This window comes from Acomys minous, assembly GCF_964271855.1.
Source record: "Acomys minous genome assembly, chromosome: 7".
Classification (NCBI taxonomy): domain Eukaryota; kingdom Metazoa; phylum Chordata; class Mammalia; order Rodentia; family Muridae; genus Acomys; species Acomys minous.
In genome coordinates, this window is record NC_140488.1 from 35,580,923 (window position 1) to 35,607,434 (window position 26,512).

Genomic DNA, 26,512 nt, shown 5'->3' on the forward strand with positions numbered 1-26,512 from the left:
GCTAATTGTTCATCCTCATTTTTCCATTTCTCCTTCATAGTACCTTTGTCCTACTATACTCCTCTCTGGTGCTTCTTTATTCCCACCCACAGTCCCTCTTTACTTTCCTGGTTTCTGTTCTTACACCAGGTTATATAGTCAAATATAACATTATAGAGGATCTAGAAAGGAGGAACATATGGCATTTGTCTTTCTGGGTCTGGTTTACCTCACTCAGTGTAATATTTTCTAGTTCCATGAATTTACCAGAAAATTTCATGCTTTCATTTTTTATAGATGAATAGTATTCCATGGTGTATATATATATTACATTTTCACCATTCATTAGTCAGTTAAAGAAATTTTGGGTTGTTTCTATTTCCTAGTTACTGTAACTATAGAGGCAATGAACTTGGCTGAGCAAGTACTTGTGGAGTAGTTTGTGAAATCCATTAGCCATATAGCTATGTTATATGGTAGATTCATTTTAGCTTTTTTTGAGAATTCTCCATACTGATTTGCAGAGAAGCTTCACCGGTTTGCAATCCCACCAAGAGTGAATGATGGTTCCCTTCTCTCCTGCATCCTCACCAAAAGACAATAACTACAGTAACTAACAGTATGATCGAGCACTGGGATGTATTCTCCTATGTATGTAACTATATAGCAAAGTCGCTCAGTCTTACTCTATCTCTCCCTCCTATCCCTCCTCTCCCTCCTCTTTCTAACCTCCAGAATCACTATTCTGCCAACTATTTCTATAAACTGACACATTTAGCTTCCACATATGAGCAAGAACCCATGTTATTTGTACAATAGAAAATTATTCAACCATGAATGGATGAAAAAGAATGAAATTTCTACCTTTTTTGGCAACATGCATGGAACTGAAACACATTCTGTTAAATGAGATTTGACATGCATACTGCTTGCAGCACCAAGAGGATGAACATTATGTCAAATGAAATAGCGACACAGAAAGATAAATATTGCTTATTCCCTTTTAACGGCATTTTAATGATTTTATAATGGCTCATTTCTCTATTTGTCTTATATATTATGCTTTTATTCCCATACTTTGCTTTTATGAAGAAGGTAATAAACATTATTGTGCACAAGTTTTTCTTGTATTTAATTCTTTTGATATAAATTCAAGGATATTGTGTTACTATTGAGCAAAGACGCGGTTGCTTAGAGTATAGAATTTCATTCTGTGTTCTTATGGTGTCTAAATGCATTTCACTGTTTGTTTCTCACCAAGGTGTTAGACATTGCTCGGTTAACTTATCAGTTCATTATTTCTCATACATTTGTCCAGAAACATCAGCATTTGCTTCTTAAATACCAAGAGATTACTCACAATAGTTTGTGTTTTATATGTAACAGCAACTTTTGTCAGCAATGTATTATTGAATTGAAGGTTTCTGCAAACTTTATTATATGAAACAGTTTGAATTATCATAAAACGAACACACAAACTACAAAACCTGGCAGAAAAGTGAAACAAACTGTCAGGTCCTGGAAGATGGCTTTATGAAGCTGTTCTTCACTTAACCTCTAGAAAATGAGCAAAAGGGGGCAAAGTGGGCTTGTTGAGTAATCATGAGAACATAGACTGATATTGTGGTTTTACGAAATGTTTAAAAAGCTATATAAATCACTTTAATGGCATTATAGCATTTTTAGGAATAATGCTTATGTGCACATTCTCCTGGGTTGAAAGTCTTTAGTAATTTAAACAAATCCACACACTTGATTCCTAGATGATTGTAGTTTCTTTTGCCTTATTTTACAAATAGATTGTTAGCATTTGAATGGAAAAGAAAATATACTTTTAAATTTTGCCATCACTATTTTTGATAAGAAAAAATACGTTGATGAAGAGATGGAGCATCATGGGACTTCATAGTGCTTCCATGATTATTCTATATACAAGTTATTTGGCAGTTTTAAATGCTTATTATGATTCTTTGAGGTGCCACTTAACTTCTTATTTGATTCATTTTTTTATTTAAACAAGAATTTAAGATATTCCAAACTCTCAGGATTGTGTTAAAGTTTATGCTAATTATGAAAGATTATTAAACTATGCCTGTAATTTCCATAGAAATTCTTTCATTTATAATCTTGCTTGGGTTTTATCTTTTCTCTCACCTTCTTGGCAAATTTCTGTTTGCTCTTTAAATTCAGATACTTCTGAAATAATCCTGTACAAAAAAACAAAAAACAAAAACAAAACCAAAAAAACTTCTGGAAGTATCTCCTTCCCTGATTTCAAGCTATACTACAGAGCAATAGTAATAAAAACTGCATGATAGTAGCATAGAAATTTACTGGTAGATCAATGTAATTGAATTGAAGGCCCAGAAATAAATCCACACAGCTATAGACGCTTGATTTTTGAGAGAGAAGCCAAAACCATACAATGGAAAAAAGATAGCATCTTCAACAAATGGTGCTGGTCTAACTGGATGTCTACATGTAGAATAATTCAAATAGATATATTTATCACTCTGTATAAAACTCAAGTTCAAGAGGATCAAAGTCCTCAACATAAAACCAGATTCACTAAATCCATTAAAAGAATTATTAAGGGATCAGCGTTGAGCTCATTAGCACAGGAAACAACTTCTTAAGCAGAACACCAACAGCTCAGGCTCTAAGATCAACATTTAATAAATGGGACCTCATGAAGCTGAAAATCTTCTGTAAAAGAAAGGACACTGTCTACAGAACAAAATGGCAGCCTACAGACAGGAAAAAGATTTTCACTACCTCTACATCTGACAGAGGACTAATATATAAAATATATAAAGAACTCAAGAAATTCAACACCAAGAAACAAAATTATCCAACTAAAAATAGGGTACTGAGCTAAACATAGAATTCTCAACACAGGAATCTCCAGTGTCCAAGAAACACTTAAAAAAATGCTTAATGCCCTTAGTCATCAGGGAAATACAAATCAAAATGACTCTGAGATTCCATCTTTCATCCATTAGAATGACTAAGATAAAAAAATTCAAATGACAACAAATGCTTTTGAGGATGTGGAGAAAGGGGAGCACTCCTCCATTGCTGGTAGGAGTACAAACTTGTACAACCACTGTGGAAATCAATCTGGCACTTTCTCAGAAAACTGAGAATAATTCTATCTCAAGACTCACCAATATCACCCCTTGGAATATACTCTAAAAATGTTTCACCATACAACAAGGACATTTACTCAACTATGTTCATAGCAGCTTTATTCGTAATAGCCAGAATCTAGAAACAACCTAGTTGTCCCTCAACCAAAGAATGGAAAAAGAAACTATGGTACATTTGCACAATGGAATATTACTCAGCAATTAAAAACAAGGACATTATGAAATTTGTAGGCAAATGGATGGAACTAGAAAATATCACTCTGAGTGAGGTAACCCAGACCCAGAAAGACACACATGGTATGTACTCACTTAAAAGCAAATATCAGCCATATAATACAGGATAAACATACTACATTTGACAGACTCAAAGAAGATAAATAACAAGGAGGATTCAAGGGAGGCCCTCCTTGATTCTCACTCAGATGAGGAAATAGAATAGGTAGTAGAAGTGGATGTGGAAAGGGAACAAGATAGGAGAGGATGTGGGGAGGAAAATTAGAGCAGGCGATCAGATGTGGAGAGTGTGGGGAAGGTTGGTGAGAGAGCTTGGAGAAAAAAGAGAAACTGAGGGCATGGGCATTTTTGAGACAAGCTGGAGACCTGTGACAAGGTAGGCTACAGGGAGGGTATGGGCATGTCTCTAGCTGAGCCTCCTAACAGTGGGGTACGTGGAGACTGAGGAGGTCACCTTCTAAGAACCAGGCAGGACTTATAGTGCTGGGAGGGAAATATCAATCCACCTACAAAACCTTTGACCCCAAATTTACCCTGCTTACAAGATGTACAGAGATAAAAACAGAGACTGAGGGAATGACCAACCAATGCCTTGCCTAGCCTGGGACCTACCGCATGGAAGAAAGTCAACCCCTGACACCATTAAGGATACTTTGCTATGTTTACAGACAGGAGCCTGACTTAACTGTCCTTTGAGTGGCCCCACCCATCAGCTGATGGAATCAGATACTGAGACTTGTAGCCAAGAATTAGGTGGAGCTCATAGAGTCATGTGGAAGAGTTGTGGGGAAGGATAGAAGGACCTGGAAGGGACAAGAACCTCCTCAAGAAGAGTAAGAGAGTCAACTAACCTAGACCCATGGGTTCATACAAAGACAGAAGCACCAACCAAAGAACATGCATGGCCTAGGCCTGGCCCACCTAGACATATGTAATCCATGTGCAGTTTGATCTTTATGTGGGTCCCCTAGTAAGTTGAGCAAGTGCTATCTATGACATGGACTCTGTTGCCTGCTTTTTGATCACTTTCTTCTGACAGGGATGCCTTGCCTGGCCTCAATGGACAAGGAGGAGGTCAGTCCTTATGTGACTTGATGTGCTGGGATGGGTTGGTGTGGGACGGGGGGGGGGGGGGTCAGGTTCCTCTTTTCTGAAGAGAAGGGGAGGGGGAGATTGGGAGGAAAGGAGGGAGGGGGCTAAGATCAGGATGTAAAGTGAATATACACATGTAAAAACATAGTCAGGTACTTCAGAAAGTCTTTAGTGACCTGCATAGAGGTAATCACTTCCAATTCTGTGTTCCCATAATATTTCAAATACACATTTATAAAAGCATTTATCACTCTGGTATAATTACGCACTTCCTCTCGGATTCTTCCACTAGCATGTGAGCTGTGGGGAAAAGAAATTACACTCTAGTTTTCTTTGTCTAGAAATAATAATGTATATGACACACATGTTAAATGAATAGATTGTTATTTTGCTGACATGTGAATTGATAGAGTTTCAGGGCATGACTGAAGGCAGTATTGCCTAGTGCCAGGAGAGGGTAGTAGAACAGTTTCCTACGTAGGGCTCAAGTTATTTTGGATAGAAACAGAAGCTAAAATTGGAGCTTTCAAATCTAGCTTCAGATTAGCATTATCTAGGAAGCCTTGAAAACTGCCTACACCTTGCTCTATCTTTGGTCATTTAAGTGAGCATATTGATAGACATTTCAGTCTTTTCTCAGTAATTCTAATGTGCTTATAAAGTTGGGTCCCACCAAGCTTAAAGCCAAGGAATCAACAGTGTCTATTGTAAAATGAACAGGAGAGGAGATAAGATTCAAGGTAAAGTTAACTTGAATCCAGGAATAGCATCAGAGGTGTCGTAAATACATAAAGCAGGGAGGGGCCCCAATCATTACACCAGTGATAGAGAGCACATTCTCCGGGTAACAACAACATCCAATAGGCAAGTATAGTAGATGGTTAGAAAGCAATTTCTAATTATGATGATTGGGTGCTAAAGGTCATAAATTCCTTACGAGCGTTTATGAACCATGGTTTGAATCTACTAGCTTGACAGATTTATAGGACCTCACCTTTGTAACAAAAGAGTTCTAGAATATCTTTTTAAAGCTAGATGTTTCATCTTTACTTATTTATTTTTGTGTGTGTACATGTTTATGTGTGTGTGCTAGTATGTACTCATGAGTGTGTGGGCATGTATGTGCATGGAAGACAAAAATCAAGATTGAATGTCTTCTATTGCAGTTGTTTCTATTATTATTATAATTATTAATGTGTTATGGTTACTTATTTTCCTCATTTTATCAGTTCGTTCAGAATTTTGTTCAGTGTGCTTTGATTATATTCACCCTGCTTCCCCAACTCATCCCAGATTCAACCTGGATTTCCTACATACTCAATTTTGTGTACTGTTTGTTTAGTTTTAAACCAACTAAGTCCAGATCATGCTGTCTGTATATTTTTTGGATGTGTGGCCTTCTACTGGAGTGTGGCCCACCTACCTCAGGCTGCATACTTACTGAGAACTGATTCTTTGTTTTTTGGCAACTACCAATATTCCTCAGGTTAGGGGTAGGGCTTGTGCCCACCTCTCCTCTATGTTCAGAGGGTTTTTTTTTTTACTTAACTTTATTCAGGTCTTGTTCATGATGCCTCAACCACTGTGAATTGACATGTGTAACTTTCCTGCTTTGCTGTGCCCAGACAACACTGTTTCCTTGTAGTCTTCTACACCTCCTGGTTCTTATAATTTTCCCACTCCCTCTTTTACAATGACTTCCGAGTCTTTGGAAGATATCAACATCTTTTCTTTTTGAGACAGAGTCACTCACTGAACCTAAAGATCCCTAATTTAGATAGATTGACAGGCCATCAAACCCCAGAGATTCCCCCCCCCCCTTTCCCTACCCTCAACCAATGCTGAGGTCATCGATATGTGGCTGCCATGGCTGGCCTTTACTTAGGTTCTGGGAATTCAAATTCAGGTTCTCGTGCTAATACAACAGCTACTTTACCCACTAAGGTAGTTACCTGGGCCCCCAAAACAGAAGGCTTGGCTCTCTTATTTTATTATTTCTTTCAATACTGTAGTGAGAATTCTGCAATTTTACTTCCTTTAAAAACACAGACATATTCTGTGGTTTCATTTTAATCCCAGGTGTGGGAATCCAGGGATGTTTCACAGCAGCTGACTATGATTTGCCTTGTGCTAGAGCAGGTGCATGATTTGGTCAGCTGCCGCTGATAGTTTTTGCAATTGTGTGATATTTGGAATTCTGGGGACTTGTCAAAGGGTATATAAATGCTAGAGACCTGATGGTTGGTTTGTTGTTGGTTGCTTTTGGTCTTGGATTGTTAAGTAGTCATGTGCAAGGAAGGAACAACAACGAGAAAAAATTAGATATCCTGACTGTGAAGATCAAACTTGCCCCAAGGAACTCAATATCCTGAATTAGCAGGAAGTAGTCTAACAATAATGTTGCCCCCCTTTCCGACTCATGACTCTATTCAAGGATCTCTTCCTTTCCTCTCCATCCTTCACCCCCTCTCTTATCTAGTGTTAGGAGTTGAAATAGTCAAAGAAAAGGGGTAGAGAATCGTGGAAGAAAGAAGAACCCACAAAGTAGTAAAAGTCCAGCTATACAATACCATTGTGGTATTTTGCAAAGAAACTTGAGAAAACACAACTACCCACAGGATTTCTCCCATCTTAAGTTTTCTTTCTCTCTTCCTCTTTTCTTCTCTCCTCTTTCCTCTCTTATCATGTGAGTCAAAATAATATAAGAAGTTTGTAAATGCAGAGACAATGCCATTACTAGGTTACAGATTTAAGAAGAGTGAGACATGGTGGTTCCTAACTGTGCTAATTGGAGAGGATGAAGCATAGTCTTTGGTTTGTTCGAAACACAAGGTCCTTGATGCGAGACAGTGTCCTTGAACAGCCAACCATTCATTTGTCATGTTTGTTTTGTTTCATTGTGGTATTTTATGTCAATTTAAGTGTTGTGGAGTATTTTATGACAATTTAAATATTTTATGGCATTTTAAATATTACGGAGTATTAAAAGGATTTAGAAGTTATTGAATTTGGGAATAAGGAAGTCACTACACATACAGCAGAAGATATTTTAAAGAATTGAACTCATAGCCATATCACAAGGCGCTATGAAGAAAGTGGATAATACAAAAGCAAGTAACAGGCCCCGAGTCTTAGGTTTTGACAATGTTAGCAAATTTTGACAAGAAAATAAAGATTCAAGTTTGTGTGATATAGCTGGAGGAAAGAGTAGTTCAAAAGTCAAATTCTTTGGAGTATTCTTAGGCTACAATGAAAAATCAGAGGAAATTAAGTATTGAAATGAATATCAATAGAGACTCATAATTAGCCACAGGGACTGATGATCACATCTCCATATCTGTTCCCTTTTTTCTCAGTAGTAGAAACCTCAGGTCTTGTGTGAGTTTGTGCAGATGGGTATTGCCCAATTCCCTTTGTAGCTGTCTTTAGTCCTATATGAGTAAGCCCTGTTCTTGGAAAAAGTAGACATAATATGTGCAGTTCTAGGGTGTAATCTTAAAGGGATAAAGCACACTCCCTTTTTCATATTTACTGTGGGCAGCAGCATGGGTCTAATTGCTAGAACTATCCTTTTTTGTCTGTGAGACAGATTTTGAAGTAGATGTGGTTAGTTGTGAAAAGAGAGAAGGGATTTGGAACTTTATAGTGAGGGAACTATATGTAAGTCCTAGAAAGCTTATAATTTTCCTGACAGGCCTTCTTTTCTGTTCCAATCACTGATATTTGCAGGCATCTGTTCCCTGCAGTGGAACTTTATCCTAGGTAATATAATATACAATTGCTACTGGGATATGTTTGGTGCTAAGGCAAAAGGAGTTTTGCTTTCTTGGCAAAAAAAAAAAAAGATATAACATTTACTTAACAAAGATTGGAAAGAACAGAGAATTATAAAGATTCTGAAATGTTTTTTACTAATGAACCATGTTAAACGACTTCAGCATCTGTGAATGTAAAGATGAGATTGTTGGAAGAGGGAATTTAAACACCAACATACTTAGATCAGTGCAGCTTAGTGTACATGCCTGGGCCAGCATCAACATGACAGGCAACTTGGTTAGCAATGTAAAATCTTAAATATTTAGGGCTAAGGTCTTGAAATGTGTCTTTTAGAAGATTGATATTTGAATTTCAGTCATGTCTCAGGGGCAGCGGTCTATGAAAACCACTGTGGAGATGAGAAATGTATAACTGTGTGATGTGAACCCTAGCACTGACATTTTACTAAGAGGATTGTTGATGATGGACACTTATCTAAGAAGTGTCAGTTGCAGAAACCTCTATGAGTTATAGGGTGTCTCTGTGACTAAGCTGTCATACATTTTTTTTTCAATTTCTACTCCAAAATAAGACAAATCTAAAGAACAATCTGAGTTGCAATTATTTTCTAAATTGCTACAATGCTTTGACCTATCTTGGCTAAACTTGACTTTGGTGAAGACTTAGATTCTGGATTGCTTACATTGAGTTTGAAGATATGTATATTTCATCTACATAAAACAAACATATGAAACAAAACTGTTAAACTCTAGCTTCCACCAATTTTTTGTTCTTTTTTTCTTGCTTTGGTTGTGCCAAAATATGCAAGACTACTATTTATTTATTTGTGGTAACAATTGGCTCCTTGTCTTATATTTTTATGTGTATAGTTCTTGCACTGTTATATAAGTACTGTGATGCTCATTGAGACACCATTTACTTTTATAGCATTTAAAATTAATCCTATGCTATAGCCAAATGCACCTAAATTAAAACATATACATCACAAGAAATTTATAATGGCTTCAAGTTTCTAGATGTGGTACTAATGGCCTCCTCAGACTGAGGAAGTATTGATCCTTAACAAGGACTAATTTGTGACATGATTATTGGCCATTGAACCATACAAAGCATAGTTTAAACAGGGTCAACAGTGTTACAGTCGCTTATAAATCTTTGCTCTAACATGGCTTTTGTTTCCAGTAGCTTGTCTAATGATGCTGATGAAACATTCCATATGCTGTACCTCAGAGAGAAATATTTTTAGTAAAGTAATGAATCTCTAACAGAAAAAAAATTGAGCAAGGAGCGCCTCAGCTCTAAATTGTGCTTAGAATTCATGTATTTGGAGAGCTGGTAATAACAGCATTTGTTACTGAATGTTACTTTGCCCTGTGTGGGTCTGAAGCTACATACAGCTTCACTGTTTTTCTGTATTCGGTGCTGTTAGCCATTCATGTGTTTGTTTATTTACTGTTGCTGTGCAGAGGATGGGCCTGTGCTCCACCATGAAGCTACATGTGCAGTCTAGGTAGATGCTGCTAGCATTCCAATTCAGAGCAGAGGGAATTAAGGCTCATGAAGATTGTAAGTTGTTCATTTGCAAAACTTTGATTGGAACCTTTCTTTTCTCAGTTCACATATTTTAATTGCTGCTTTACTAAATTGGTTAACTGTGAATATGTTGAGCAGCCATGGGGGGTATTGGTAGCTTGGATTTTCCTATTTTAATCCATATTCTTGTGTTTATCATGGAAACAAATGTATGCATTGCTAATTCTCAAACTGACAGGCCAGATAGATACTTGAAAATGTTAAAGATATTGGCCTGTTAATTCAGTGACAGAAACTAAGGATCATTTGTGGGAAGAAGCAGCCTGAAGCCTTCAAAACTGTTTTACTGAAAACTTCCAAGGGCCTTTGTGGTGATCTGAATAAAAATGGCCTCCATAAACTCATAGGGAGTGGCAATATTAGGAGGTGTGGCCTTTTGCAAAGAAGTGTGCCACTGGGGGGTGGGCTTTGGATTTCAGATGCTCAAGCCAGGCCCAGTGGCTTATTCTCTCTTCCTGTAGCATGATCACCTAGATGTAGAACTCTCAGCTCCTTTTCTAGCACCAGTCTGCCTGAGCACTGCCATGCTTCCTGCCATGAAGATAATGGACTAAACCCCTGAACTTGTAAGAGAGCCCCAGTTCAATGTTTTCCTTAAGAAGAATTGGTGTGGTCATGGTGTCATAGCAATAGAAACCCTGACTAAGACAGCCTTTAAAAAACTCATACAACATATTTTGGTCATATTCTTTCTTTCCATAAACTCATCAGATATTCTTTTCCCCACACAAGCAATGGCTTTTTACTGGTGAAAAAAACACTGATTGGTCTTTCCTCTGGAATTGAGATAGGGCTGTGGGAAAACAAGGACAGCACTACAGATAGATCTTAGCCCAGAAATCCTTCCTGAAAATAACAATCTTAATTTCTGCTTTGTATACCAGAGATAATATTGGGATGTACTTTGAAATACAAATTTGGACAAAAGCTTGATACTAAATTGTTTAGTGTCTGTTGTGTTCAGCTTCCTTAAAATCTTTCTTTTTAATATATCTTTATGTGTATGGGTGTTCTGCCTGAATGTATGTATGTGTACTATGTACATGCCTGGTGCCTGCAGAGGTCAGACAAGGTCAGAGCTCCTGGAACTGGAATTACAGATGCTTGTGAGCCACCATGTGTGTGCTGGAAATTGAACCAGGGTCCTCTTCAAGAGCAGCAAGACTTACTAACCACTAAACTCTCTCTATTGCTCCTGTCTAGGCTTTCTAATAATCTATTGTTCTTTATATCTATTGATTATTAACTTGACAGGGTTAAGAAGACAAGCCAGTGGTCATGCCTATTTGGGAGTTTCCTGGTTAGATTAATTGAAGTGGCAAGACCAAGCTTCGTAAAGGCACTTTCTAACAACAGCCCAGGTACAAGAACGTGCTTTCTGCTTTTTGTCTGCTTGCCTTCCTGTCTTGCCGATAAGTTCATTTTTACAACTTTGCTACTGCTAGTGCCATCCTTAGCTTCCATCAGAACTAGATACTTTGGCATCCTAATATGGACTGAAGAGCAACGCTCTCCAGAAGTGGTATAGACCCTTTGATGCCAGACTAAAAGTGATGAGGTAATCAGCTTCATAGACGGAGAGTCCCACCAGTTTGAAGACAACCATTGCTAGACTATCCAGATGGGCTCATGCAAATAAATCTAATATATGTCCCTTTAATATACACTCATACTGCCAGTTCTGTTCCCTTAGGCAACCATAAATAATACACCATGTATTGAATTGTGTACACATTTGTCCAGTCTATTCTTTTAGAATGTAAACACAATGAGAGCAGAGCATCATTGTGCATTTCTACAGTGGATTCCTGGGAGCTGTCTTAGTGTCTTGAACAGTATAATCATTTAATAATTTTCAATGAGTGAGTGAGATAGTGATGTCATATTTGAATTCTTTTTTTTTTTAGTTTAGAATGATTTGGGGGGTTGATGGTGCAGCTCAGTTGGTAGTGTCCTTGCTTAGCATGAACAAAGCACTGGGTGCAGTCTCCAGAACCACATAAAACCAATTGTGCTGACATGTCTATAATCTCCAGCTCTTGGGAGATAGAGGCTACAGGATCAGAAAGTTAATGTCATCCTTATTACATAGAGATCCTGAGTGGCCTGCATGAGATCCTGTTTAAGTAAATAAATAAGTAAAGTGTGTTTTTCATCTAGAGTTGCCACCTAAAGTAGAGAAAACAGCTGCACGAGCAGAAACACGATGTGTGGGTAAAGTGTTGATGTTTCTTTGAATAACTTGAGGTACTTTTCAAAATACATATTGATTTTTAGGTATAGTCCAAGCTAGCCTCAGAAAGGGGACCGACCCTCTTGCCTCTGACTCTTCATCATATCTTACAAGACTGTATTTTTTTAATGATTTACTTGGATTTTATTTATATGTATCCATACATGTACTTTTTAATTATTTTATTTTTGTACATGTACATTTATATTATTACACATATATACAATAGATTACCTATGGCAAGAAGAACCTTGACACAATCAGGAATTATATAGATGTTACATTCTTAGTGTTTTGACTACTTGTATTTGACAGCCTTGAAGAAGACATCTTTCCTATCTTGGTGCATGTAAATTTCTGAATGTAAATCAATCTCCATCACATCTTGTCATTATCAACTTAGAACACCTATCTAGACCTAAAAACATCTTAACCCCTAAACAACTAAGCTTCATTGTAAAACTAAGCTACCTGGTCTTCAACTCCCTCAGAGACTCAAGAAGAAATAAACATGAGTATGCCGGGAGTGCAGGAAAGCTACTAGCTTTCCAAATGAAAAGATGACAAAGTTTTCTACCTGAATAGTCACCTAAAACTCTCTATAGTGTTGGAGCCTCATCTTCAGCCTTCTGGCCAAATATATCTGACAGACATATTTGTGAGGCAGGGACTATTGAGGACTTGCTTACCCTGTCTTGGCAGAGTTTGGCTGTTGACTCTACCTGCATCCAAGCTTGTCCTTTTTTTAGGCAGAATTCTGTCTGTGGTAGAAACAAGAACCTTTTTTTGCCCAGTGGCTACTTTGCCACATTTGAAGCCATCTCCATAAGGAGATTCTTTGATGCTCATCATCTTCTTTGAGGTAGGCTGGGTATTGCCAGGAGTTAACCTGTCTCATTGTCAATGAATCTTTAAAGCAATAAAAAACATTTTTAAATGCCATATTCTCCATGTCTCTGGGGTTTTTGAAGACCTTGACTTTCTATAAAGTCGTATCTATCTGCTATACCTAACATGTATATTCTTGTGATAAAAGTAGACTAGCAATTGACATGATCGTGATTTAATCTACTAACCTTTAATTTGTATGACTTATTTCTCCTAAACAGCTTGATAGCACTTTCAAAGCATTGGAAGTGAACCTTGTATTATAATTGAGTTATATGGGCACAATAACTTATATTAAAGTAGAAATATATATGAGTATGTATATATATATATATATAATGTATGTGAAGAATAATCTTACATTTGAATTCTATACCACTGTATCTAGAACTTATTTTGCATCTATATATAAAATTCTATATCAGTGAATTAAAATTATCCTGTGAGTGACAATTGAGGCATTAAGTTGAGGAATAGATTCACTAATCTGCTTTTTGTTCTATCTCCCCTGTACATTTCTATATTCCCCCTTCTTTCTTTTGAACCTTTCTCCAAACAGGGTGTCAATGTCTTGCTGCGAGCAAAGCATCCTGTCAGGTCTGATCCAATGTCAGTATCTGGTCCTTTTGTTCTGAAAGCATATAATTTCTCACATGCATTATATAGTCCTAAAATTATAACTGTATAAAACGTGTGCATGATACATGGAACAATTAAGGCTGAGTTTCTGTTCTTTGTATGAGCAGGAAAAGAAGACATCTGTAAATCTTCATTCATGCCATATGAAGACTGGCATCTAACAGTGATTCATAGGGGTTCGTTCATCAACAAGAATCATTGTCTATGCCTAGACATTCATGTTTCAGCCAGTCTCAGAGTTAGTCCCATATGGTGGGATTAACAATATAAGTTACCTGCATGATCTGCAGTTTAAATTCTTCACATTCTGATTGTAGACCCCTCCCTCATTCCCATGTTTGAACACATGGTCTCTGGCTGGTTTGGAAAGATTAAGGAACCTTGAAAAAGTAGAGGTTTGCTGGAGGAAAATATATAATGGGGGACTTTGAGGTTTTTATATTTCGGCCCTACTTCTTGATCATTCACTACTCCTAGACCACTGATATAATAAGGCAGATCTGACTCCTGCCCTTGGACCTCTGTCACCATCATGTTTTGTATAACTTCTGCAACCCTAAGAAAAAAAGTGAGTCCTTTATAATTTTAAAAACATTTTATGAGGTGTCCTATGGATGTCTCCACTTACCAGGAGATTGAGATAGATGTGAGAACATCCTATTGGGACTCTAGATGAGAGAATTTTAGGAGAATGGGGAAATAGAAGGATTCGGAGGGTCCTAGAAACCTACAAGAAGAACATCATGATGGGTGGATCTGGGCCCAGGGGAGTTTGCTCAAACTACTGCACCAACCAAGGACAATACAAGCAGTAAACATAGAACCCATATTCAGATCTAGCCAATGGACAGGACATTTTCCACAGTTGTGTGGCGAGCTGGAACTGACTTGGACATGAACTCTGGTGCCCCATATTTGACCACCTCCCCTTGGTGGGGAGGCCTGGTGGCACTCGGAGAAAGAATAAGCAGGCTACCAAGATGAGACTTGATAGCCTATGACCATATAGTGGGGAGGGAGGTCCCCCTCGGTCACAGACATAGGGGAGGGGAATAGGGTGAAAGTGGGAGGGAAGGAGGAATGGTAGGATACAAATGATGGGATAACAATTGAGTTGTAACCTGAATAAATTAAATTATTAAAAAAACACTTTAAAGAAGAAAAAATGTCAAATACTGTATTTATTCATATGGATATTTTCCCGTGAACTGGTCCTGAATTAACAATAGTGGTGACGTTCATGCTATGGTTATGCAATATTTTTGTCTGTACTCTTGTTTAATTCTTTCATGGTGGATTTCATTCTGGTCATCAGTGTTTTTTTTTAGCATCTCCCTTAACACATTTTACCATATCCTCACATTCTTCAGTTATTTGTCCTCTATTTTTAGAGGCTAAAGCCTCACAAGCTAAGGTCATCTGCAAAGGGAGAATCTCAATTGAGAAATTCCCCCACCCTATAAGATTTTCCTGTGGGCAATCCTGTGGAGGCATTTTCTTGATTAGTGGTTGATACAGAATGGTCCATCCCACTATGGGATGTGATTTACCTGAGTAGTTGGTCCTATGGTGTATAAGGAAACAAACTGAGCAAGCTAGGAAGGGCAATCCAGTAAGCAGCATTTCTTCATCGCTTCTGCTTCAGTTCCTGCTTTCAGGTTTCTGCCAAGTGTTCCTGTCCTGACATCGTTAAATAATGTACTGTGGTGTAGAAGTGGAAAACATGTAAGTCCTTTCTTTCCCAAGTTAGTTGTGGTCATAGTGTTTTCCCAGCAAAAGAAAGCACACGAAGGCAGTGCTCTTTCTTTTTATGATTTTCCTGATCCTATCCATCTTTCTCCTCTCTGTAAATAAAGCATCTTCCAATGGAGTGTTGCCTCTTAGTGCAACAGTTTCTCCTACACCAGTTTTTGTCTAAATGCAGTTTTCTTTATCCATCAATGCAAATGTATGGTGTATTTGTTATGTGTTTTCTACTATGCCAATCACTATGAAAAACCCATGTCTTTTGTTTGAGTAGTATGTAAACAGTGCTGTTCATATATGAAACATATTTTTACTTCCCTACCCATGATTTCAGTATATTTGTAAAAACTTCCTTTTTAAAAAATGAGGGTTTTATATAAATTTGTAGAAGTGTTTATGAACCTCTCAGATCAATTTAGTTTGGCCAGCTCCTATCCAGATGTAACATTGTTCCCTTGGCATCCATTGCTGATTAGTTTTATACTTGGGAGACATGGAGAGGAAGGAAGTTGATGTGGCTAGAGGGGACAAGATAAGACAAATGTTGAAATCTATTTACTTTGTGAGATCTCAACTTATCTAATGTTGTGTCAGAGATAGGAAATAGGAGAGATGCTTTCTTCTTTTGTAATTGGCCATGTGCTGTTGGTAAGGAGGCCTCCATGGATTTGATCTGGCTTTATGTGGTTGCATCTTTGTTGTCATTCTTCATGGGCACATAGATGGTTGGTGACATTTTCTTGAGGGAAGTAGTGTACAGCATTAAGTTAGTTTCATGAGGGTCTACTTTAAAAGGTCTTTCTCTCATGGTGAACATCTTCAAAGTCTTCCTTTGTCATAGTATTACATTTCTCTCTTGTCTTTTAGTCTCCCCACTAATCTTTTTCCCTCAACACAACCCATAGGAAATTCCAGTATACTCATTTATGTACTCAGAGGAGAGGGAAGGCCTAACCCCTTTTTTTGGCAGGTTACATCTTGATATTTTATTATTCCTTTGTGGCCAAGCTGCTTATGAAAGCTATCCTCTTAAGAAATCTCTCGGTTTTAAGCAGACATCTGTGTGTTCATAATATCATGTAATAATTCAATTCACAGAACAATACATCAAATTCTTCCAAGAATTAGCTCACTAAATTGACTTCAATCTGGACAATATGCAGAGATAGGCATGTTGTTCATAGCTTAGCAACTTTCCAGCTAAGAAATGAAGCAGGAGCCTCATTATCTTTGCAGGCAGGCCATATTCTATTGGCTATTGGCCCTTTCTTCCACTGGAGTTTGGGAGGAAATGGCCCACATCTTTTCCCACATGGAAAGGGAAGGAGAAAGTCTTTCCATTGTGAACTGGTAGTTTTGACAACTACAACGATCCACTTTTCTTTATCTTTTGACAGAGTGAGGGATTTGGGACAGTGATTAATGTATACATGGTCAGTTCTTGAGTAAGCGTTTATGAAAGGCTCTGGGCCCAGAAGTTGTTGGATCTACTAAGATATATAAGTCTTTAGGGATTATCCTCTCCATCTTTGAAGCTTCACTGCCAGTTCTAGTATAACATGTAAAATTCTACCGATATCTTGTGGCATATAATAGAGTTTAACCTAAGTGTTCCTCATTTCACCTATTCAGCTCAGTGTGTGTGTGTGTGTGTGTGTGTGTGTGTGTGTGTGTGTGTGTATACATACATACATACATATGGAGCTTATGGCTGTGACTAACATCCAAGCCTGTCTAGTTCTCAGTAGAACAAACCATATCAGCAGCCTGCAAATATGCATTTTGTTCAAAACGATTTCCTCATTCTCTGAAATGTGTTGTATTTACATTCTAAAACAGACACATTCCCATACATATCACATATGATTGATGAATTAAATTGCAAGACAAAATTCCAGAGACTTGAGAATATGAAGTTTCCAGTGAGCTAGCAAAAAAAAAAAAATTCTGCTTTTTGTCTCCACAAGAATTCATAGTAGACTGCAAATAGTAAGTAACATAGTTCCATTGCTTTAAGATTGCTTTTATTTATTAAAATTGTCTTGAGATATTGATGTTTTATTAGTGTTAAGGTTTTTGACATACCTGACAACTGATTATGACACCTTTAGAATTGTTAATCTAAACTAAAACCTACAGTAGTTAATGTTCTGTGTTTTTGAATCTCAAGAAAACTTTAGGCCACTAAAAGCATAGATTATGATTGGTATGCTCATGGTGCTTAATAAGTTGCATTTTTGAAATTATATTTTATTTACTTTTGGGAGTTCAATAGATATATGAAATGTATTTTGATAACCATATGCAACTTCCCCCAAGTAAGGGCCCCATATTAACTACCACATCCCCTTTCTCATTTCAAGTCCTTTTTTTTTTATATAACCCATTGAGTTTAATTAGTGGTACCCATCTATCCTTGAGAAAGGTAGAACAATCCACTGGAGAATAGGCAACCTATGAGGCACTACAACCTTGAAAAATCTGACTCTCTCAGCAGCCACCAGCTGTCACAAGCTCCTCAGTTAGGGGTGGGATCACAAGCCCCTCTACATCCACAATGGAATGTTGACTGACTTGATATTGGGCAGGTCTTGTGCAGGCAAACAGAGCTACATTTAGATCATGAGTGTGATGACCCTGTAATGTCCCGAAGACATTGTTTTGAGGGATCCTTTGTAGTTTCTAGCTTTTATAAACTTTTCATCACCTCTTCTGCTCTAGTACCTGAGCCTCATTGGTGGAGTGATATGGATGTTCTTCACAGTCCCTTATTCTCTACGTGTTTTGATCAATTATAAATCCCTTAATGATCATAGGTTATTTTTTAAGTAGTTAATGAGAGAGTAGACACTATTACCCCAAACATGAGTAATGAAGTACTCAGTACATTAATGGAATTTTAAATTATCATCGTAAGCTTTTAGTGAGTAGAGAACAAAATAGTTTTTATAGTCATGAAAAATAATTCTTAAAAACGATTTATGGTTTGGTTTTGTCTATGTTTTAAAAGAACAAGAAAGGATGTGTAATTGAGTGGGTGGGGAGAATGTGGGAGGAGCTGGGGAAAGGGAAAGCTCAATTAGAATATATTACATGAAAGTCTTTTCAGATGTAAAAATGAATAAGGGTTTGCTATTGGTTTCACCTTTGTTGCACCTTTCACATCATTGCTTTAGTTTACTGGCTTCATTATCTACTTAATTCACAGTCATTGTCTACTTACTATGTGATAGTCGTAGCTGCATAGATACTGGGAGTCACAGAGAAGCCCTGCCATTGTTGATTTTACATTCTCTTGAAAGAAGGTTCAAAATGCTAAAGAGTCTATTGTGTTATGCTATGTAGCCTCTCAAAGAAGGATGGGGTGATAAGAAAACAGGTGCTAAAAAAAACCTAATCCCTAATTTAATGAGAATAGGCATGGAAAACTTCCTGAGAAAAAATGGTAATTAAGATTGGGCATGAAAGATGAGTAAGTTGGAACAGTGTGGAGTGGGTCCAGGAAAAGCAAAATGCAAGGTTTTAGTGGCATTCTATAGTGTGTCACTTTCAAGGAACCAAAAGAAGTTCACTAGAACACTGGGTTTTAAGCCAAGAGTGACTAGAGAATTTCAGTCATATAAAACCTTACATAACAAGAGAAGAAATTTGAGAGGATGGTATGCAAATTGAAGAGCTTAATTAGGGTTCTGGAATTATTGCATTTTCATTAAAAAAAAAAAGACTCCTTTGCTTCCAGGACTGAATTGATTGAGAGAGAATGGGATTATAAGAGGGACTAGGAGTGAAGAAGTCAGTAACCCAGGTATTGATGACAGAGACCAGTGATTTTCCATAACTTTCTCTAGCTTTTATTTATTTTTTGCTCCCTCAAGACAGCTGTAGTTTAGATTCTCACATAGCATTACACTCCACAGCTGGCTTTCCAATTTCATGCTTATCAAAATGAAATAAGTAGAGGTTCATTGTTCACTCATGTTTCCTATTAAGCTTCTTCTAAAATCTGGCACATTTTCTCCCACACATAATTTGGCATATGATTATTGTTTCCTTGTATTGATAGTCTTCATTTCATTAAATGCCTTAATGCTTTATAGGGTGGGTTCTTCCAAAAGTAAACTCTGAAATAAAGATAAGCATTCGGGACATTTATTTGGCAGCCCTCTAAGTATTAGCAACTGTTGAAAGGAAATGAAAGGAAGGGAAAAAACTAAACCAAGGGGAAGAAATGGGAATGAGTAAAGAGAGGAGCTGAAGTGTAGAAAAGCCCCAAGGAAGGCCAAGGCCAACCTTTCTGTGAGCACTAAAAGTATAATATCCATTTTGAGTTGTCCTACATTGTGGTGGGTGGTCAGGGTTTTATCTGTCAGTTGTTAGCCATGCTGGATGATGACTGTCCTGACAAATGGTTATGCAATACTCCTTGGAAGGGGTTATCCCTTGAAGATCATCAACCAGATCCCTAAAATGTGGGAATGAGCCTTAATCCTTATGGGGTATAACAGTAATGTTTCATAACATCTATTCTGACTATATTCCTTGGAGTAATTATTTTGTAGGATATTAATTGGTGTTTCAAGGGAAAAATGAGTTCTTTGGGCACATAAGTTAAGCAAAGAATAAGCTAAGTTTCTTTACCTCTGGAAATTTAAACATGTTCAAATTTGTGTAGCTTTGTCTCAAGTTGATAGACAATATAATGCAGGAAATTCTATTTGGCCATCCCAATGGTCAAGGGCAACAGCTAAACATTAGACAGAGCATAGAGAGTCTTATGGAAGAGTTCAGGAAATGATTTAGAGAGCCAGAGGCATCAGCGGCTACACAAGAAGACCAACAAAGTCAACTAACCTGGGCCCATGGTGGCTCACAGAGACTGAGCCACCAACCAAAGAGCATGCATGGACTGGTCCTAGGCCTCCTGCACACATGTAGCAGATGTGCAGCTTAGTTTTCATATGGATCCCCAAAGAACTGGAGCAGGGCCTTCTTTGACTCTGATGTCTCTCATTGGATTTCATTTCTCTAACTGAGATGCCATGTCTGACCTCAGTGAGAAAGGATGCACCTAGTCAGGCATTGACTTAATGTGCCAGAGTGGGTTGGTATCAAGGGAGACCTCCTCCTTCTCTTAGGAGAGGGAAAAAGGAGAATGGGGGAGAGATATGCAAAAGAGGGGAATGGGAGGAGAGAAAGGTAGCTTCAATCAGGATGTAAAGTGCATAAATAAATTAATTAAAAAAGAATTACAAAACTACAATATCGAATCATCCCAGTAAGATTGGCCAACATTGAAAGGACAAGACAATCTTGGGGTGTGCTGTTAATTTAATACTTATGACCTAATAAATATTTATTATGAGGCTTGTATTATCTAACCTGCTTTCACAATCAATAAAGACATAGATACCTGATATATTTTACAATAGCCTTATTTTACCCAGGGTATGGCAGATATTAACTCTTAACCTATCATCCATTATATCCCAGCCTTCATCCTATACCATCTGCTTCTAATAATTTCTATTTGAGCTACCTCCAATCAATAATCCCAAACTATTTCCTAATGTTACTCATCTGGGACATCTCTTTCCATGTGGAAATTCAGAGCTTCCTCCTCTTGGCCCACATGACTCTTTCTTATTCCATGACAATCCTCCTCCTTTCTCCTCCAGTACCTATCCATCTTTCTACCCCTTCTCTCCTCACAGCCCATGAACTTTGGCCACACCTACTACTGTACTTAGATCATGAGACCCCCTGCCCCAAAGGCCACCAGGACTCAATGGCGATGCAATATACAGGAAGACCTTTAATTGACTCAAGCCCAACACAGTGGTATCCAGAAAGAGCCTTGATCTCTGAGATGATGGTAAATTTATAGGTTCCTATTCCTCCTAGCACCCCAAAGCAGGGGGTTCCTAGCCTGGCAATCATCTATTGGTTGAGTAACATAAAGAGGTCTAATGTCTAAAGTGACAGACTACAGAAAAAGGTGCCAAGGCTGCCCATGGCTTAACTTTCTTTGTTCAATTTGTTCACGTCTTTTGTCCAGGGAAGTGTCTGGTTACTTATTAACTCTATCTCCAGTGGGCAGGAAGGAATGTGGCCATAAAACTGGGTCTCGTATCAACTCTTTCTCCAGTGGGACACTGCGGGTCAGTCACTAGGCAACACTATCTCTAGTGGGGCTCTTCTTTGCAGCTGGACAGATTATCTCCTCTAGGCTATTTCTTAACTTTTGCCCCAGTAACCCTGAAATCCAAGTTTAGTTCTTCTGGTATCTCACTACCCCATTTTGCCCCACCCAGATTTATACCTTTTAATCAACCAATCAGGAATAATTTCTTAGGCATGGTTACACTCATCATTTCGAGGTATGTGTCTGCCCGTAAAAGATAGCAAGCAGACCTGGGGGGTATAATTAACAACCAAATACAGAACACTAGACGATGCCCCCAATATTGGGGTAAACAACAACCATCTAACTAGACATAAGGGCTGCTCAACAGGAGATAAATCATGCCTGGTCTGGTGAAGCTAGCCAACTACCTATATAGCTAATGAGGTCATGGATCTTAGAAGAGAACCTAGTATGACCACTTTGCTAGACTAATGTAATTCCTATCTGCTTATTCTTATACCCACAGATAAGTTTAGGTCCCAGCCTTCACCAAAGAAGCATGCTTTTTGTTTTTGCAGTAGGCAGAGCTCAATACAGAAATCAACAACTGTTTCGAATACAGGGAACAACTGACCATGGGGCACCCATCACTAATTGATACATCTAGGCTATAACCTGAGGCTCAGGGAACATTGTGGAAGAGAGGAAAGAAAGCTTATAAGAGCTGGCAGACCAAGATGCTTGATAGAAAATAGTGTTTTCTATATATGACAAGGAAGTTGCACCCATGAAATCTCAAAATCTGGTCACCTAAAGAAGACCAGCAAAATGGCAGCACCAGTTGACATGCCAGCATATCTAGGGGAAATCTCACAGGGCCCAACTTCTGAGAGGGAAGGATCAGTCTATCCCAAAGACAAGTGAGTCCCCTAATTGGTCATTTAATATCAAACAGTCAGCCCTAAACACACATACATATGAGCAACACCAAATGGATTGAGTGGGATACATATATACATACATACATATATACATACATACATAAACATGTGTGTATATTTAAAACAATAGTGAGTAAAGAAGTGGTCATAAATTTGAGAGGGAATCACAGGAAGACAGGGTGGGAGAAGGAGGGGTGGAGATGATATAAATACATTATTAATATATGAAACTCTCAAAATAAAAGGAAACTAATAAAACTAAGTATGCACATAGAAATAAAAGTTAAAGCTATAAGAGCAAATACAGTACTTCAATTAATAATAGCTGTACAAGGGGCTACAGAACTAGTAATATAATCATGGTAGTCACAGAAGATTAAAAACAGGAACACCCTGTGAAGAACTACATAAGATGGTTTCAAGCTATTGTCATACAAATTAACTTTACAAAGCCTTTGTTGAACTCAAATGTTGTTTGTACATTTACATTCAATGTTCTGTCTCTCTGAAGGTGAATATTGGTAGACATCTAATTTCTTTTGCCCTTTCTGTCTTGCTAATAATAAATTGTGTATGTAACTGTGTAAAGCTAGTTGTTATTATATGCTTTAAAGTTTCCTGTTGCATCAAATGCCACCTATCCACCAAAGTTTGCACAGAATAAATTTGCTAAATAAATAGAAACCTGACAAGTCCCTATTACCCAGCACTTAGGAGGCAGTGGCAAGATGATTATTACAAGTTTAAGGTCAGCCTGATCTATACAGTGAGTTATAGGCTAGCCAAGGCTACATAGTAAGACCCTGTTTAAAAACAGGTGACTAAAGGACACAAATGTTTACAAAGGATGTAAGGAAAAAATACCTGTTGAAAAAGTTTGGTGGCTTATAAAAATTTAAAAATGGAACTACTATCAATTTCATTACTAGAATACATGAAATCAGTTTGTCAAGAGGCATATCATGCTTGTCAAAGTATTGTTAATAAAAGCCAAAAATGTCACATAATGGAAAACAATTCAGCTATATAAATTATGAAATATTAAAGTTTCCAAACCATAAACCGAGCCTGGAGACTGCTAAGTGAAAGAAACCACACATAGAAAACTAAGTACCACATGATCTTACACATATGTGGAATCAAAACTTCTCCCAGAAATTCAGAGTAGAATGAATATATATATTGAGTAACAGAAGCCAGGATTAGTAAGCATCTGAAGCAATGGAGAAAGTTTGGAAAATGGCTATTAACTTATATAGATAGAAGGAAGAAGTTCAAGTTACTGTTGCAGAGTACATTGACTAATGGATAAGCATTTTGCACTGTGCATTTCAAGATTAGAGGATAGGTTTTGAAAACTTTTTCTGGAAAGAAATGACCAGTTGGTTTATAAAAATATTTCACTTTATTTAAGCAATGGTTGTATACTGCATACATGTATTACACATTGATTATGAGGCACTAAATAAATGTGTATCATGTTTATGATTTTACATTTAATTAAAAGCAGGAAACAATACACTCAAAGCATAACTCAGTGGTAGAACATTTGCTCAGGCATGCACAGAACCCTAGGTTTGACCCCTGGCACCAGAAAGTGGTAAAGGGAGAGAAAGAACAAAGAAATCATGTTATACATACTGTTTTAAAAGTTAGTACAAAAGTTGAATGTTTTCACTATAAAGAAATAATTACTGCCAGACGTAGTGGTGCACGCCTTTAATCCCAGCACTCAGGAGGCAGAGGCACATGGATCGCTGTGAGTTCAAGGCCAGCCTGGTCTACAAAGCAAGTCCAGGACAGTCAAGGCTACACAGAGAAACCCTGTCTCAGAAGAAAAAGAAAAAAAGAAAGAAAGAAAGAATCACTGTGTAGATATATTGTATTATTATTTAAGAATTCCATACTGTGTATATATCAGAATGCCACATGACACACCACCAAATAAACAATTCATATTTATCAGTTTAAAATAAACATTAAATTAAGAACAAATCTTATCTATTATCTTTAAAAATGAGGAACATGTCATACATGGTAATCCATGTCTTCAGTCTTAGCAACTGGGAGTCAAAGGCAGATGTTTCTCCGTGAGTTCAGAGTCATTCTGCTCTACATAGTAAATTCCAGGCCACATAGGGATACATGTTCAAAGTGTTCTCCAAAAAAGAAAACAACAAAAACAAGTCAAATAAAACAAACTATTCATAGTATGAGGCTATAGGAGACTTGCCCTTAAACTGCTGGTCAGCGATATCCTAGAGTTCCCCCAAACAATACAGGGTGTTTCTCTTGTTCTAGGTTTCCCACAAGAACTTCATAGTAAGGCATTGTCCTGATACAGAAGATACTATACACTCTGGGCACGAGACATGGAGAAACTGACTTGTCACTGACAGGAAGTGCTCTCTTATAGCCAGTTCTCTCAGTCCTGGTAAGTGCTATTTAGGTTTCTGAGAGGACAAGTCATCAACACTCTTACCCAGCTATGAACCCTGGGAACTGCACTAATGATCTGGGTGCCATTGTTGAAACAGTGGCACAAGTGTTACAGAGGTAACCAACTGCTTTCAGATTGGTTTTATGGGTACTCTACAGAGGGAATGCATGCCTGTTTGGGAAGCTCACATGCCCCAAGGGTGAATAAATTGTTATTGTTCTGCTAACCAGACATAGTATCAAACTGCCCTCTGACTTCTTACCTGTCTGCTTGTAGATTAATGCAGAGTTCTCACACCTCATCAGAGGTGACGGTTAAAGCAGAAATTCATAAGTGGTCAAAGTGGAGGACAAAGTGAATATTTATGCATTGCTCAGTCACAATTAAGACATTTATACTACCTCCCTACCCTGATGCTCAGGGACCATCACAGAAGAGATGGCAGACCGAATGTAAAAGGCAGATTTAGGGGAGGATTGGTGTAAGCAATTGGCTTCTGGACATGACACAGAACCACTGCACTCATGAACTCACAGAAAATGTGGTTGCCTGCACATGACCGATACAAGATTAAATTAGTTAACATTCTACTATGAAAGTGGAAAAGGCTCATGAGCCCCCATCCTTAGCTGAATGGATGGACCAATACAACCCAGGATTAGTGGGCAGCACAAAATTAAACGTACTAGTTTATTGAGTTGAGGGGATTAGGGAAGTGAAGTTGAATGTTGGAGAAATTAAGGGAAAGGGTTGGGGTGAATATGACTAAATTATGCAGTCTGAAATTCTCAAAAAATGAAAGTATGTTTGAAAAGTTGCATATATTTTTATTGAGAAATAATAGTTCTATAAATTCCTTGGCTATGATGTATACACACATAGGTTGTGGGGTAACTAAGTCAGTCAGCCTGATTAGTACAAATCTCTCATCCTTCATGAATATCACATGTTTTACCTATTTTATAGTTTTGTGGATTTCTGTGTACATTTAAATTTTAAACTTACATTTATTTATTTATTTATTTATTTTGGGTTAAGGTATAGCTTTATTTTCTCCAGAGTAATACATTGTTCCAAAATGATTGTCATTCACATTTGTTTGTGGATTGTTAACTGAATTCTACTACTGTCTCTGTTTACCCTGAGAAAAATTACATTTTTATGATGCCTGGTAAGGCTGGCCCAACTATTTGTGAATATTATCTTAGAAATATTCCTGTTTATTCTCATGTACTTTTTAATCATTTGATTTTTAGAATCAGTTAATACAGTTCTAAAATTCACTGCAGTATTTTTATTGAGATCACATAAACATAGATAATTTTAGAGATTTACTTTTATGTGCAAGCAAGATATATCTCTAAATTTATTTGCATTTGTTGTCTTTTCACTCCCACTATAATTGATTTTTCTTGTGCATTGACTGTATTTTTCTAAAAGGCTTATACTTTATTTAAATAATCTCTATAGGTATATTTACATTTTTCATTAGTTATTTTGTATATTTGATATTTCTATTTGATATTTTGTGCTAGAGACTACTTTATGATTTTTTTAAATTTTTCATAGAATTACTTATTTGTGTAGTTATTTTTTCTTTATATTATTTATTTCTGATTTACATTTGGTAAGAATTTGTCTTTTCCTGCTGATTTTCTGAGTTTGATTAGGTGATAA